General features: G+C 38.1%; 1 pseudogene; it reads left to right on the top strand.

The window, feature by feature from the left end:
- Positions 1-2,067: 2,067 nt before the first annotated feature.
- LOC140311403 (uncharacterized) lies at positions 2,068-9,920 on the top strand (annotated as a pseudogene).
- Positions 9,921-18,224: the final 8,304 nt, after the last annotated feature.

Below are 18,224 nucleotides of genomic sequence, written 5' to 3'. Positions count from 1 at the left end.
TGATATCAATAATTGTTACCCTTTTTATCAAAACCGTAAAAGGCATTTATACTGCATTCTTCTGTCTAACCATATCATGGCTTGTGTGAGTGTCAGTGTGGATTACTTTGCACATGGTGGCATTAGGAGCCCTTTAAAAATCTCTTGTTCAGTGTTCTTTCATCTTCAGTAATCCCTTTATCTCTGGGAGTGTGGATTACATCCATGTATAGTGGACTCCAGTTTTGATCCATAAAGACACTTGATAACCTTTTACACTCATTTTCACAATTGCCTGGCAACAAAAACTATGGGTGACCTCCCTATGAATTTGTTATGCATGTGCCTGTAAAGAGGTTAATGTTTATCTTATTCTGTCAGTACTAGACAGACAGTGTCGTTACATATGCTGCTGACATGGCTGCCAGCACCTCACCAGCACAGCCAAGCAACGCTGATTTCCATGGAGGTAATCTGCAGTGGCAGAAGCAAGCAAAATTATGGGTAGAAGATGAGACTGTGGGCTAGCCACGGGCATCCCCCAAAGCTTTTGTCTGTCACGCTGTTATACTGAAGCACAGGGGACCTCTTTGGGGGATGACAGGATCTATCTGTCTGTAACTGAGCTTGCAGGGAGGATGGAAAGGATTTGGCTGGGAATGGGCAGGGGAAACATTTAAACATCTCTGCTACTTGTAGATTTGAGTTGGAAAGCAGAATATGCATAACATTGACCACTTGGCTTGTAACCGGTGTCCAATGTAATGATGTAGGGCGAAATTAAATAACAGGCCTGAGGCTTCAGCCACAAAAACCTCTTTAAACTGTGACAGTGTAGCAAGCATACATACAAGATGTACAGCATCAAAAAAGATCTTCCTCTGAAAAATGACTTGCTACTTGTCTATGTTACATCTCCTGCCTGTGATAAGAGTCAGAGCTTCCTCAGTGTGAAGGCTGCATGACTCTTTTACGCATATTTTTTGCATACGTGCCTGAGCATTAAATTCTTTATTCAATACATTGTGAAGCATGATTTGAATTTTGTTTCAGTGAACTAATTCATTCTCACTGAATGCATTTATAGTACCTTCAAAAGTTGAAACTACATCTTACTGACAAATAAGAAGAATATCCTCTCTTTGATTTTTCCTTTTTTTTCCATCCAAGAGTGTTGCTAGTGAAAGTGAGAAAGAAAAGAGAGAACAGAAGATACATAAATACAGCTGAAAGATAGTTTTATTTACTTTAGAGGACCAAAAGTTTACAAAGTAATGACTGCGGCAAACAACATGACATTTTGATTTTATTTAATATGAAGAGAAATGGCAGAGAAAGGGAAGCACTCAAGGAAGCCAAATAAAATGCATTGTTTGATAGTGGAGACCAATGCAATAAAAAAAGAGGTAAAACATATTAAGTTCCATCTACAACAGCATTTAATTTAATTGAATGTTCAGTAAAGAAGATTACTGTTTCACCAAACTGAACTTCACAGGGTGTATGTAATGGAAAAAAGCATCTATATTTCACAAAACCAAAGTACGGTGCAGCACTTGAAGACGGTGCTTACCAAGACAAAGGACAAAGTTTGCCGACCTTTCTATTTCTACAGATTTATGTAGGTCTAGTGTGGAAGATGTCAAACCACTGGAGGATACGAGTCAGAGGCAGTGTGTATTAGTTAGGATATTGCCTGTGGGCAGGATCATACAAGGTCAGAAAAAGCACCTTGTTTATCAATACTATCAGTAAATTTACCGAGAAAATTGTGATGCAAATCTTTGGCCTTTCTGAGTTAAATCTACCTCCCAACAATGTAAATGTGGTAAGCAAATTGGGAAATGCCCTGGTGAACAGAAGGCATTGATAAAGCACTGATTTACAGGTAACCTGTGATAAGGACGTGTCCAGAAGCACATATACAATGACTGCTAACGTGACTGAACTCACCTTAATTAGTTTTCAAGCGTAATTCATATTTATTTAGCTTAGAGACACAAGTGATCTAGAACCAAAAGGTTTGAAACAGTTAAAACAACTATAACAGTTCTACAGGAAGTTACTTATAGACATAATCATGATCTAATGAATGGGAAACAACAAGTGTTACAGCTTACAGTTAGCTTTGCCGAAAGAATATTTGTTAAACCAAACCACTATCGTGTTGTAACTCTAACCAATTATTTCTTGTTCTATGCCGTTTCACTGCTTTAACCAAACCATGAATAAACTCTAATAAAGAAGATAGAGTCACCCTCCTGAACAGCAATTATTCCTGTTGAAGGCACTAGTTCAGAAGGATCTGAATGGGTCTGGTTACGGTCAACAGTAGGATCAAACAGCCTATAAGTTGTAGGACTTGGATAATGCATTCATACTATACCAGTGGTGTGTTACCCTTCTTTTTTTCTTTTAATCCATGATGGAATTATTCAGCATGAATGGATTTATAGAGCCTACATTCCTTCCAGTGAAAGTTGCTCAGCAGGGACATATGCAGGCAGTTTCCATGGCATATGAAGTACATACTGTAAAATAATTATTTTTGTATGTGTAAAATTATTATTTCTGAGTTTGTGATTGGTGGTGTAGTGCAGAGTATCCAGGGGAATATGTATCTCCCATGGATACCCTGCACTATCTAGCTCAGGGGGAAGAGCATTTGCCAATCACATGATTGGTGGTTTCTTTGGCTTCCGTGGACCACATTTCAATGTGTCCTTGGGTAAGACACTGAACCACACATTGCCTTTAATGCATTCATAGGTGTATGAGAAAGTGTGTGATATAGAACATACTATACAGAAAAACAAATCTGTATAAGTGTATGTGAATGGATGAATGTGACTTGAGGTGTAAAGTACTTTGAGGGGTCAACTGGACTACAAAAGCACATAAATATAGCCAATTTACCATTTATAACCACTTATTTTTCAGTCATCATAAGGTATACCCACCTTGAAATCCCCTCTATTTTGTCATTTTTTTTAACTCTCCATAGAAAGGCAAGGACATTGCCTTTCTCTGCCACTGACTGGCTAGTAGTAGTTGACTTTATTGGATGGGCTTTTAGGCTGAGGCACTAATTTCATATTGATCCCTACTCCCTTATGTGAAGCATTAGGAAATATAAGACTGTGTAAAAACTACTGGTCCATTTCTGGGTTTTTGAGAGCTCCCATATGCCTGTTTGTAATACAAGTGTTACTTCTGTTTAAAAGGGTATACTATTGATAAATGAATATTAAATAAAAACTGGGATAAATAGAAAATAAAGGTATACCATCATCTCATCATAACTGGCAGTGATAGCCATGAGACTTCATGATCATTGTTGTGGGATTTATTTTCTTTTATATATATAATGGTCATAATATAAAGGTGATTTAGTGTTTATTGCTACACCATCAGCGTCAAGCAATAACACCATCAGCCATATAAATGACAGAATGAATATTGACTATGCTCTATTTAGAGAAGAAACATCTATTTTTCCTGAGGGGATTCTGCATCATTTATTAGATTATCAGTAGAAATAGCCAAGCCTATGTAAAATATAGGTAAACACATATTAAGGTGATGTGGAACAAGAAGAACAGGAGACAATTAATTTATCACAGGGGAGTTTATTCTTCTATCATATACATGCTGTTAAATAGTGAAGTAAACACAATTCTATTTTTTTAACTGTCAATGCTTATTTTCTTTTTTCTTCCAAACGTACTAACATAATTTTTGTCTATCTATGTATTTTTTTTAGTATTTGCTTTTATTTGGTCGATATTGAACTTTTTTGTTTGGACTTATCTACTTAAACAGGTTTTCTTTTGAAATTTTATAGACAACATACCTTCCTGTATGACTGAATGGTAAATGGACTGTACTTTTCTAGTCTAGCTGACCGCTCAAAGCACTTTTATTCTACATGCCACATTATCTCACACAGTATATATAGGTCCACATAGGCTACACAGTGCTTTCTTCTACGCATTCACACACCGATGGATTGGGGGTTCAGTGTCTTGCCCAGCTCTGTTGTTCCATACTGAGCCATACATATCTGTAAAATGGATCCATCTCAATTGGACTAAACTATGTAATTATGATTAATTTGATAGACTTCTCTTGTAATCCCAGTCTGCAGGATGATTATCAAAAATGCCTGAACATGCAGACTTTGTGAGGAACACACCTGTGCACCGTATGTGTTCTGTACAAAATTCCCATCAAACATATATTATTTAAAATGGTATCATGCTAGTCAGTTTCCTCACAACAACTTATTTACTGTTAAAATGATAGAAAAGCAACTGATAGTTTTTTTTATTATATAAATATATATACACAATTTCTCTTATTTTTTTCACTGCACATACAGTTCCTTACTTATTTTATTCCCTTGAATTTGAAAAACATTTTGTAACTGGTGACTTGACTTTTTTTTCTTGCATTACACTGCCAACATGGCATTCCATGGGAAATACCCAACTCACTGTGTTTTTCTTTACCTTCAGGAACTAGTTCTGGGCCTGATTCTTCTATTGGAAGGTACCTGTTAATTTCACATATTTGGCTTATTGATCTTCTGTTTATAGTTTAATACCAAAGCTTTTCAGTTGTTGATCGTATCTTCATAACTTAAATTTTCTCCATTTGAAAACACTTTTTATTTCTATGACGCGAGTATGAATTAGTAAAAGAACTAGTGAAGCTGAACTGCTTTATTTCTGTGCCCTTAGACATTTTGGGAGAGAGGAATTGCTTAAGGTGGGGGCAATACTGACAGTATGTAGTCAAAAATATTATAAATGTATGGATGTATAAAAATGTTAAAAATGTGAAAAATATTCTATATTGCCCATTGGGAATATTCCCAAAGCTCCAATTGATGAAATATATAATATTTGAAGTAGATTACAACTATCTTATAAAACCAAGGAATGTATTAACAAAAGTGAGTGCTGGTGACTGTAAGAAATTGTTCATAAAAAACAACAAGAATAAAATCTTTCCATCACATTCAAACATAATTGCCTGTCCATTTTGTGTAAAATCTAGCAGTGAATAATTCTGCTGTCTGCACATGAGGCAGCTGTAATTTTCTCTGACACATGCTGTGATAATTCCTTCAGCATTATAAAGAGCTTTGCCTTCCTACATCATCATGAGAGGTGCAGTTTCTTTCTCTTCTTGCTCTCCTTGAGCTTTCGAAGGCTACAGAAGTGTTGGCACCAGAGTCTTCACCATGCAGGGAAGGATCCTTTGATGGGACGGCTGATAGAAACCTTGTGGTGGTGATGTCTGTTAGCCTGTTGTGCTCTGCTGGACAGTCATTTTCTCACCAATTTGACATGCGTGGCATTTTGTTATCAGGGAAAGACGGCCTGTTCAGGGAGAATAGATTATTCACAGAATGTCAAGAGGGGATAGTGTCTACCCTCCTTCCTTAAAGAATCCTGCAAGCTAGCTGACATTGACTCCTTCTCCCTTACATGGATTTTGGCAAAATGATACTTAAAGGAAATTACATTGCATTCACACATATGCAAACGCATGGATTCAACCAGAGTCAAATTAAAATTAGTTTGATGTACAGATGGACAGTGATCATAAGGAATTAACGTCTATATACATTAAATTATAGGAGCATTACATAAAACATGTTGACATCATAAGGTTATGCCAAAATAATGAAATAGATATTATAAACCACCATCATGATCCAGTGCTTTTGAGTCCTAGCATATTCTGTTATTTCAATGTCAAATGAGTGATGTGATGTGACCACATACATTGATTTAGAATATTCATGAATTTTTGAAAAAACAGAAACTATCTCTGTCCTTTACCTACCTTTAAACTAACAAATCCTCCAGATGAGTTATTTGCTTATTCTCCTCAATACTCATAATACTATCCGGTAAAGTACCTCCCCTACAGATAGCAGACAGTCTTCCATTAGTCTTTCATTAGTCTTTCATTTTACAAGCCATGAATTCATCATTAGGAGGAAGGAGAGGTTGTTGAATGGAGCAGCTAAGAGCTGTGCTTTCAGCCATGAGCCTTTATGTGACCTGAAGTCAAGAACAACATATGATCCATCAAAAACACTTCACTAAACATTTTTGTCACTTCCTTTTTAGGTTTAAACAATGTCATTACTTTGTCAAGGTTATAAAATAATCATAGTTGGGGCTAGGCTATATATTCTTTTTACAACACACCGTCATCATCAAGGACATCATTACTTGTTACATTGGTAATAGCACATGTAAACACAACATGTTAAGATGAAATGTTGTTATTTTCTGGTTGGCTTTAGAAATGATCACTTGGTTATTGATGACCCAAGACAACTATGAATTTAAAAAGATTCATAGTTGGTACTACATAGCATTAGTTTATAACATGACCATGCTGTTATGGAAGTCATCTTTACCCCATGCTATCTCCGCCATAACTATCTCCGCCTGCATGAACAAACACCACATGGGCACATTTTGGGGAGGAGGAAAGAAAGTCTCCTCAAACTGCACATCACAAGGCTATCTCCTTCTAATTTGTAACATCAAGAGCTATTAGTGAATTTTGAATTAAATTAGGTTGTAAATCACAACAGCTGAATGCATGGACAGTGTCGTCAGCAATGCCAAAATAACTACTTGTGATCCCTTTTAGCTATCTTTTATTTTTCAACGTGAAAGTTTCACATGCTAAGGAGATGATGATTCAGGTAAAAACATGAGGTGGTTGGAATGACCCGAACAGGGAGTGTCTGGTTCATAATTTATCTGCAGAGGGACTCAAATTACACCCAATTCAATTCCACCCAATACAGTCAAACTTGTTTTTGTTAATTTTCACTTGTGGTTGGTTAGAGTTAGGAATACGAAATGCACATTGCAAGCCCTACAAAATTAATAAATAAGTGGTTACAGGTTTATCAAACACTACCTGAATGCTTGGACAAATGTCCCTAGAGCATCAAACCTATCTACAGGTATGTCCTGTCTATCAGAAGAGAAAGTACCTAAATCTGATTAACTTGGAGATGAAATAATTATTTCCACACTTGTACATACAACTGAGGATTGCAAGACTGGAAAAAAGTAGACAATAAAACAACAGTTATGATAAAACACAGTCTTTTGCAACTACTGTTGTATCTTCTTCTTTTCCAACCATGCTATGTTCAAGACTTGTTCTCCAAGTCCAGTTTCAGCTTGGTTTCCATTAGTGCCCTCTCTGTTGCTGCTGCTGGGAAGACCTACACACAACATCTAGTGTCAAGCCCAACCCAAATCTGCCATCTCAGTCTGTTCTCATGAAACAATACAAGAATAGCATTCCAACTCATGTTGCGTGTCACTACAAATTTTGCAAGTGTCATGTGTGAAGTAATCATACCCTGAAGCCTAGTGTCACAGAAAAGTGTAATTATAACATGGCATGTCATGTTGTGTTATTAACTTTCTATTTGTTGTCATTTCAAGCTGTGCATAGCAACTCTGCTTTGCACGTTTACCCTAATCATTTGGTGTGTCATTTTAGCAGCATGGAAAGACACTTTTGAAGCTTGAAATATATATAAATTACATGCAAAAAGCATGCCTGAAGCTCTGTGCTGTTGAGGCGCATTGCCATCAGATCACGCTGGCCACCCTTGCCTAGTCCCACCGCCAGCTTCCACTATCTGCCACATACAGACCTAAGATACTCAAGATTTTCATTGGCAGCAACATCATGCTGCCCGTAAATGCAGGATATTTTCAATGAATGGTTACAGGCTGCTACACTTTAGGCCACTTGCCGCTCATTCTTTGGTCCCAAGGCTCAGTGGAGATAACCTTCCAGCTGGAACTGAGTCTTTTTGGGTTCATGCTGTCACTCGCTCTGTCCTCAGCCACCATTTCTCTAGTGCACTGCTTGTCATTCACTTGGGCTGCTCTCTCCTCAGGGGTTTGTGCTCTGCCCTTTCTTCTCTGTTACTGTACCTGCTTTTCTTTTCTTCACCAGTAGTCCAGACCATTAGCACATTTGCTAATTATTGCCTGAGGTTTATCAGTGTTTGGGTATAGGGTGAGTGATGGAAACCACACTGTTAGATCCAACAAAGAAAGTACAACCACAACAGCACAGAAAACTGACAAATCTAAACAGAAAAAAATCTAAGTAATAATAATTTTAAACAAAGAATTGAGTAATCAAAAACTACATCAAGATAAATAACTTCAACACATGTAAATCCTACAACTCTGACCTTGTCACATGTTTCCATGTCAACGATGCCAACACAGTTTTTCAATTTCCTCAATCTAGAAGGTCTAAAGGGCATATAAAATGTTTCATGCTTCATGAAAATGATCAAATACCAATGGAGATCACCAGTTTTATAGATAATAAAACTGTCTCAAAAGTCTTTAGGAACCAAGGGACACTACAACAAGGGTAACTGAGAAATTTGGAAATACATAGCTCATAAAGCTATTTTCACAACAAACAGCACACCTAACAAATTTATGTAAAATGCTCACTACTTATGGTGACCTTACCCAACTACAAAAGCATGTGATACTAAAGGACTGAACTTCCCATCTCTCCACAACAACTGCCAGTGGTGGACCTCATAATAGCTACTGCATCTGCAATAAGGACTGACAAAATCAAAGCAGAATAGCTACATATGAAGGTAACAGCAGCCCTCTCTAGCCCTAAAACTCCTTCCTCTAACCTCACACCACAGGACAGGAAGGCAGTTACACCCCTCAGCAGAAACCAAAGCATCGCTATTTTGCAAGCCGACAAGGGAAGATTCACTGTGGTTCTCAACACAGCCGATTGCCACAGAAAAATAACAGCATAGCTGAATGATAACACCACCTATGAGGCCCTGAAGAGGGAAAAAACTAAACAAACAACTACAAGAAGAAAGTCACAGATTACTCTTCAAGACCCGGAAAATGACAAAGTTATTGACTGCTCTTTCTACCACAGACTTTACCCTGGGGAGGCCACACCAACCAGCTATAGACTTCTCAAGATGTACAAGGAGGGAGTCCCACTCGCTGTCAGCAGCAACAACTCAGTCACCTATTACATAACCAAATACCTTCCCTCTATGGTAGCACCCTTAATAAGAAACACGGCATCATATACAGAGCTCCAACATCTGAACTGTCTTCTTGTGAAACCATTATGTCCTTTGATGTGACATCACTTTTTATTTGTATACCAGTTTAAGCAGCGGTAGAGACTGTCAGGAAATGTCTCCTGCAAGATGACTCACGAAAAGACAGACCCAACTTCACTCCTGACCAGATCTGTGTTCTGCTAAACTTCTGCCTCTCCACTATCTACTTCAAATACAAAGACTGTTTCTACAGACAGAAGAACGACGATCCCCAGTGTCCCCAATTGTGGCTAAACTTTATATGAAGGAAGTGGAAAACAAAGCACTGAGCTCATACAAAGGAACAACACCAAGCCACTGGATCAGATATGTGGACAACATCTGGGTCAAGATCAAAACTCAAGAAGTGGAGGCTTTCATAGAACACATCGACCTGGTGGACAGCAACATCAGTACGGGAGGATGCAAAAGAGCACAAGCTGAGGGAAGAGGAGGGAAGTATTAACTGAGGTTTACAGGAAACCCACACATATAGACCTGCACCTACTTTTTGATTCACATCATCCACTAGAACACAAACTGACTGACATAGTGTACCTACTAAGGCTGAGGGAAAACAAAGGAAACTCTGCAAATCCCAACTGGGCCTTTGTGAAATCAGCTAAGATATCTGGACCAAACAACACTGTTAGAGAAGCTAAGACACTTTTAACCGTTGAGCTGATCTTCCTTTTTAGTTTAAAAGAATTGTCAATAATCACTCCAATATTTTTAGCCTCAGAAGAAGTTAGTGGATCACGAATGCTAACAGCATAATCTAGTAGCTTAAAGTTATCAAATATGATGATTTCAGTTAATTGATATTATGATTCAGAATGTTCAATGTGATCCAAGACTTTAAATCCATTAGATAACTCAGCAGTTTAGTTAAAGAATCGCCGTTCGATTTTAAAGGGACATAAATCTGAAAATCATCTGCAAAGTGGTGGTAAGAAATGCCATACTCTCTATTTATTGATCCCAGAGGCAACATATATAGAGAGAACAGGAGTGGACCTAAAATGGATCCTTGTGGAACACCACAACTAAGAGGGGCTGCTGCTGAGAAGTACTGCTCGAGATGAACAGAAAAGGTCCTGTCTGAGTGAGACTGAAACCAGTTTAAAACAGTGGCTCAGATGCCTACACACTGCTCCAAACATGCCAAAAGGAACTGGTGATCGAAAGTGTCAAATGCTGCAGTGAGGTCTGAATGCACCTGTACAGGAGAGTATCCAGAATCAACAGTTAGAAGCTCATTCAAAATGCTTGAAAGTGTTGTGTCAGTACTATGGGGTGACTTAAAACTCCAATTTTCTCCAACACTTTTGAAAGACAGGAAGGTTTAGAAGTAGACCTGTAGTTAGAAAGAACTAAAGATTCTAGACTGGACTGCACAGTATTGAGGCTGCGCAATAGCATGTTTAAAAGCAGTTAAGATACAGCCTAAAGTCAGGCAGGTGTCTATCAAAGCCAAAATAACAGGGCCAATAGAGCTAAAAGCACTTTGAATCAGTGTGGGATAAATTCTGTCAACAGGGCAATATGGAGGCTGTAACTGAAGAACCGTCTTTGAAATTTCAGTGACATGGGCTCAAACTGCTCAGAAACATCTGAGCACACAAGTGAGCAGCAGGATCCAATACAGAAAATGAGACCTAATGGCAGCAATCTTGTCAGGGAAAAAACAAAAATTTTTCACATCACAAATGATGGTGCAACACATGGGAACTCACAAGGATGAATGAGGTGTTCAAGAATGCTCAAAAGGACCTTGGGCTTGTGACTGTTACTGGACACCAGGTTGGAGGTATATTGTGTTTTTGCACATTTCGCAGATCTAATTGAACAGACACTCCCTCAGAATTCCCAAAGAGACTTTAAGTCTATTCTTTTTCCACTTTCTCTCAGCATGCCTACACAAGTGTCTGACAGCAGGGATGGAATCATCCAGCTATGGTTCAAGCGCAGGTTTAGAGCATCTGGACATGAATGAAGTTATAGAATCCAAAATACCTGTACATGTACGATTAAATAGTTCAGCAAACTCCTTGACACTGACTAAAACAACCAATCAGGCTAAGAAGTAAAGAGTCAGTAACAGCAGCAGAAAACTAACACTATATGAGGGTTTAACGTGCACTGGCGGTGTGACGGAGCGCACCATTTAGGTGGAGAAAACCCTGATGTCTAGTCATTAAAAGGAACCAGATTAAGGTTAGAATACATTGTGGCTTTTTTAAGCCCCTTCCCTTTATGAAATACACATATGGCCTGTAGGTTTTGTTCAGTTTTGAGTTGAATTCCTTCAGATCAGATTTTTTGTTTTGTTGGTTTGTATGGGGTATGCTGATGTTCTTTACCTTTTTCAGCTCCTGCTGTACATTTAGTCAGTGTCAGTTTAAGTTGTTCTGTTTTCTTTTTGTAGGTTAATTTCTTTTGTGTTCTGTTCAGTTTCAAGTTATTGCTTCCAGCCTGTTTCAGGTTGGGTTTCCTGTTATTATCCATAAGTTATCTTGGTTACCTTTGTCTTTTCTCTTGATCACCATGTTATCACCCGATACTCATTACTCACCTGCATCCAAACATCTAATCAACCATCCCTGTAGATATCATCTTCAGTTTTAATACCAGGTCCTTGTCCCAGATCTCCTATGTAAGTTAGTCTTGTGGGTTCACCTTAACTGTTCACAGCTTGTTTTAAATTGAGTTTCTTAGATTTACTCCCCTGTCGGCACTTTGGTTTATTTAAAATGAAGTTGGTTATTTTCCCAATCTTCCATTTCCATCATTTTCAACAAAAAGTGTTGAACACACACAGCTAAATCTTCTGCTGAAATACATTAAGAGTTGTGTAGGTACAGAATTCTTCCTGTCCTGGCCTTGAAATCAGATAGCTGCCCAGACCTCTATAAAATTTGAATAGATTAAAGAAAAAAATTAGAATTTAAGAAATTAGCTGTCAGTGCTAAGTAGATGCAAAACAGGAGAGAAGGTAAAATCATGCTCACTCTGTCAGTCCTGTGGCGTGGGACACTCACATGGTTGCTAGCCTACAAGTGGAAAACCTTTTGGCTCTGTATATAAGCAGCAGCAGTAACTTTGGAAAAGATCCAGGGAAGCAGAAACCTTTACAGGCACTGAGTTTGTGTGGCTTAACAAATGATCTTGTAATGGCACCAGTCAGAGCCCAGCCATTCAACACAGAAAGCAGTGACATTTCAGAGACCTTCTGGAAACTGAATCAACAGATTGAGCCCAGACGTAAAATAGAATTCATTTATAGCTCTATCATGACCTCAAAATGTGTATAGTACAATCCTGCAAAGGATGATAGAAATACTTTATATCTCAGTCAGTCACATAGATTGTAAAACAAAGAATGTAGTGACTATATGAAAGGATATACATGGATGGAGCCTGTATTAATACTAAAGGAACTGTGAAGATCACAACTGAAGTGATCATAAGCGTGGCCACACTGTAGGCCAATGTGTTATAAACTGTAAACACTTTTATTATCATTGTCTTTTAAGAACATTTTAACGCTTGATGATAAAAGTGCATCAAAGTAGAAAAATGTTTTAAACATTTTTCAAACAAAGACTCAAACTGGGCCATGAAAAGAATGCAATCCTGCTTAAGGTGACACATCTGCACGCTTTGAGGAGACAAACTGAACAAAGTGACTCTGAGGGTATACAGTACAAACATTTGTCAGCGCGACAAAAAGTATTTTTTGTGGTAAATGTTGTTTATAATGTGAAGAATGTAAATTTTGTGTCCACGGGACTGTTAAAGATCGCTGCCTTAGTTTACAGATATTTGGTTGTTGTGTGTTCAGCCTGTGTTCTAATTTGTTGGAAATGCATTAAATTGTCATAGTTTTTGTCATTTCTGGCTGCCTTACTGAACAACAGTTTTAATCTACTCAATTTTGGAAAGCTGAGTGTATGTGTGTGTGTGTGTTTTGAATCCACAAGATTTTTGTATCTTGGCAAGTGACCTAACTAGCTAACTTTGCAGTCTGCTCACACCCACACAGCCCTCTCTCCTTTGGACAAACACAGCAGTCTCCTTTGTGATGGATGTGGAGTCTAAGTGCCACCACTCTTTTTAGCCTTCTAAACATTTTTGCTCTCGCACAAACGCCTCCATGCGCTTGACACAGGCTTCTCTGTTTGGCCTCTTTGTCTGCAATATTTGCACCTGTTCCACCCATGTATCTGCCCAACATGCGTCTTTTCTTATTTCACAGTATTTTTGTTTCCTCTTTCTGCCTATTTGTGTCTCAGGAAAACCTACTGGAAACTTATTGTGGAACTTATGCTGATTTACCTGACAACTGGGGGTGAGGAAAATGCATTGCCTGTTATGAGGGAAATCTGTGTACCGTGTGGATGTTATGAATGTGCTCCTCTTCTCCCTACTTTGTATGTAAATGTGTTCTGTATACTACTCAGAGCTCAGCAAAGCTTGAGTCTATCAAGGCTCATATGATGCAGCTTTACAGGACCATCAAGGCTCCAATGCCAGATATTATGCTCTCAACACCCCTTCTTCTGAGATTTGTGAGGGAAAAAAAATGTGGAAAAATAAAGTTAGTGGAATATTTCTGTTGACAAAGTTAAACTTTTGGAAACCTGTTGTTTTGAAAACTATCTACTGAAAGCCACTTTAAGTTGAACATCTGAAGTAAGATATGCCAGAAGGACTAAAGCGTGTCATCACACTAACTTCAGTGCTACTGTATTTGGATATGCAAATTTTGCTTTTCAAGGGAGGTGTTGAAAAAAAAGTCTGATCCTTGTGTGATATAATGATAAAGCATTCCTCAGATTGTGGACATTAAAATAACTACAGTAAGAGGAAAGTTACATGGTATCAACATTACATTGTGAACGTGTATAAACGTCATCAGAAGTGACAGGAGCTGCATCGCAGAAGAGAACAGTGGAAGCAAAATGTAGGCATTGTATAGTTTTCAGTATATATTGTGAAACGGCTACACATTTTTACATGGACAAATTTATTTCTTAATCTGCCGTGAGATTGCATTGAAAATATTCATATTCAGGGGGTTGAAGGTGTGTGTGTGGGGGGGGGGGGGGGGGTTCACAAAACTATCATGCAGGAAACCTGAAATTCATCCAACACAATACATTTTTCTTTTTTATTTTATATGGTGTCAGTCACTCTTTGGATTGGGTGTCTAAGCCCCCTGGGTGCAACAATTTAAATTTTTCTGCTCTTAAATATTTTACCACAAGGTTGTAATTTGATGACTTAAGTAAAACACTTAAATAGTAGAGGATTTTGAGCAGTATTTTCAGAGTATATACACATTAGGTACTTCCTTTGATCACATCACGGGTCTTCCTTAAAAGACTCCGTCACTTTCACCTCTTAGTATGCTTCATCAAGAACCTGTTGCAACATGCTAATACCAACACAGCATCAGTCTATCAGCAACAATATATGTGGTGTTGTCTGCTATTAGGACATTTTGCTGGATTTAGTATTCAGCAAAAATTAGTAGGAGAGTAAGGGTGCCGGTAAACTCAATGACTTGAGCAGGCATCCAATATACAGAGGCTGAAGCAACTTGACGTAGACATCCCCAGTTCAAGTAACGGTTATGGGCCCTTGATGCATGTCCTTCCCCTCTCTCTTGCTGTCTGCTCCATTTCATGTCAAGCAACTTTCCAACCAAGGCCACCAGTGCCAACAAAAATCCTTTAAAGAAATAAGTAGGAAAGTGTCAAAAATGTAAATGTATACCTCTCTAGATCCCAACTGAAAATACTGACACTATTTTTACACCGTGTGGATGTTAGTGGCAACAAATGCTGAGTTTCTATCATAACTCAATCGGTGACCTCAAATTATAATGAAAAAAAAGGAAGGGGGGTGCATTTATGAGCTATAAAAACCATACAAGCCATTGGAATGACCCAAAGGTATAACTTGTAGTAATAAAATGCTTTACGGTGTTAAGGTAGAGCACTAAAGTAACAAATCAAAGTACAACGTGGCAGAAGCTCACACATTTACAATCCAACAATGCTCCAAAACCTTGTTCAATTCATTTAAGAGAGACCACTTTCAAAACAGAAGCACACTGTAGCAGTCACAAACCAAGCATGAAGGGAAAACATCAGTGCTGAGCTTCTTCCTTCCTCTTTAGGGATAGGAAAGTAATGCCGGGAGAATGGCTAAGCGTCAGAGATTCACTGAAGGGTGTCAATATGGTACAAAATTAAATTAAAGTGTAATTAGAGAAATCGTTACCTGACACTTCTGCAGTGGGGGATTGCGTTAATCTACTGAGCAATCCTTCAGTGAACAGATTGTTTCTTGGAAGATATGTCAAGGCTGATTGAGTGCCTGCAGGTGGTAGAAGATGAATTAATCCAGAATGTGTTTTCTGAAATTGTTATGTGTTGGCTAGTTGGTGGAGATCACAAGCTTCATCTCTGAGCTTCAAACTGGCTCCCTTGCAAGCCAGTCGGTGTTCTCACACCTCACCACACCAATCTTTTCAATAAGCCTAACACAAGAACATGAACGCACTGCTTTTCTGAGTAGCAAAAGGTTTACTTCTTCTCAGTCGTAACCAGTCTGATCAATGCTTTCTCACCTACAGTGAACTTTCAGTGGTTTAACTGATCAGGCAATAGATAAACATGGCAGCTGTTGGACTGTGTGTGTTTAAATGAGACTAAGAACAAAGGCAAGCTGGGTAATAATTTGGTTTAACTTTAGAGATTAATTACACAGTACCCACAAACACTAGTGCAATCAACATTTTACATTCTCAGTTTATAGAGAATCACCACCCATTTCTGCAACAGAATTACGTGAACAATTTATGTCTGTCACACATGTATATTTTTGTACAAAATGTACAAAATTGTCCCTGAATTATTCTATCCTCTGTGGGTGTCATGTATAAAACAATTAAAAAGTGGAGGACTTCTAATGCAGAACAGAAGCTGTACAGACCGACGGGAAGTCTAAATATTATTTGAATAAACTAAAGGGAAAATGGTGAGAAACATCAACCACAGAAAGGTAATTCCAGGGATCAATGAGAATCACTAACTGAATCTCAGATCAAAGACCATTTGAAAAATTACCCATAAGTTAGAAAATAGAGGTAGAGAGATACAGCAGAAAAAATCTATAAGCTTTTAGAGTCAAACTACAAGGAATGTTCTTCCTTCTCATTTTCTTCTCCTTCTCCTCCCGGTCGTATTCTGATAACTAGTTTGTATGTTTCTCCCTAAATGTCCGCCAATGGAAATGGTCATGTCGGTCATTTGTTCATGTCACTCAAGGCTCTTAATAGCCTAACGTGAAATACTACCCCTGCATGCAGCAGAAGTGAAATATGGTTCATGAATGTTTGCACATGAAAGTAATGGTCATTCTTAAGTATTTTGTTGGAGAAACCACACTGTCCTCATGAGGACAAATGATGAGTTGTCGATGGTGCAATTAAGCACAACAGTTTTAACCATGGGCCTTTGTGTTTTATGAGATTGAAATCAACATACCTTTTATCAATAATACAACTCATTTCTAACGCTTTTCTCACTTATTACTGTAGCTGGGCAAGGTTAGACAATAATTATGCTTGTGGCTAAACTTTTATTTGCAATGTGACAGTTAAGGATGTAATTTTACTGATTGTCATGATTAGTAAACACAATATGTTATGTCAAAACTTCATAAACTTCCAGGTTGGGTTTAAGGAGTTTCACCCCGTGATTCAGGTTAGAAATCAAAACTGCTTGGGCAGGATTAAAAAAAAGTTAAAGTTAGGGCTAGAAACTGTATTTTTGCCCATTTTATATTGTTGCTCTCATGACCACTTGAGGTCGTACAATACTTTTTCACACATTTCACAAGGTTATGTTTGGGGAAGGACAATATCTTTTTTTTCCCCCAGTGTAGTAACATGTTTTGTATGCATAAACCTTTTCTCAACTTGGGTTACTAGAGGCAAACTAATACAAAATATATGGGGACCTGTACTATTGTGTCTTCAGTATGAAATTATCAAAATGCATTACACAATTTACCCTACAAATTATTTCAATAAATAGGCAAACATTCTTTAATATTGGATGCAGGCAAGGAAGCTGAGTTTTAGCTCACAGGTACTGAGGCGGCAGATTCTACTGTAACAAATGCATTAGCCCTTAGACCAACATGCCCATTTTATAGTCAGTGCAGTAGGAAATAAATGAGGAAGCAATGCCGGTGACATTGTTGCATATTATGTACTGATCTTTTTCAGGGTATACAACATAGCTACACACAAGTTACATGACCGCAATTAGAAACAGTTGGTCCCTCTGGGAAAGAGATTTATGAGCAGGTGCATGTGTGTGTGTTTGTGTGTATGTGGTCTTCAAAGTGCTGCACTGGGGTAAAGTAGTATGGTGAGTGTAATGCCATTATTTTTGCAGTGAAGCTTAGTTTGTTGGTCCTTCTCAAGTGATTAATTTATTCATGACAGTTAAAAATAAAACCAGGAGAGGACCCTTGTGAGAATATCAAGGCAGCGGAAGGAGCTGGAAGGATGTCAAAACATCTGTTGGTCATACTGCAGAGCTGCATCCAGTAATGATCCAAAAACATAGAAAAATGTTACTTAAGCACTCCTTGTGGTGCTGATGGTTTATTTTTTTCCATTTTGAACATTAATATTTTCAGCAGCTCGCTGGCCAAACCATTTTACCTCCTTGAGGAAAATTAATGAGAGCCGAATCCTTAATCTTGATGCTTGCCTAAAGTGCTCTTTTTGGATTATAACTGAGAATAAAACCAGAAGTTTAAGTCATTCCCATGAAAGGGAAAGGTGAACAAATTTATAAAATACAGTAATAAACATAGCTATACTTATAAATTACGGACCATCTATGTAGCCCAGCAATGACTCAAAAAATGTTCTAACCATTCCCCACATTTGTAGCTTTATGATTCTTTCTTCTTCTTTTTTTTATACCTCTGTCTGGCCTGACAGCTTAGGTCCCTGCAGCCTCTCTGCCACGTCAGTCATTTC

The sequence above is a fragment of the Leuresthes tenuis genome, unplaced genomic scaffold (genome assembly GCF_036924035.1).
Source record: "Leuresthes tenuis unplaced genomic scaffold, fLeuTen1.0.hap1 SCAF_7, whole genome shotgun sequence".
NCBI classification, from domain to species: Eukaryota; Metazoa; Chordata; class Actinopteri; order Atheriniformes; family Atherinopsidae; genus Leuresthes; species Leuresthes tenuis.
Note: the sequence above shows the minus strand (reverse complement) of the source record. Positions and strands in the feature narration are given on the sequence as shown.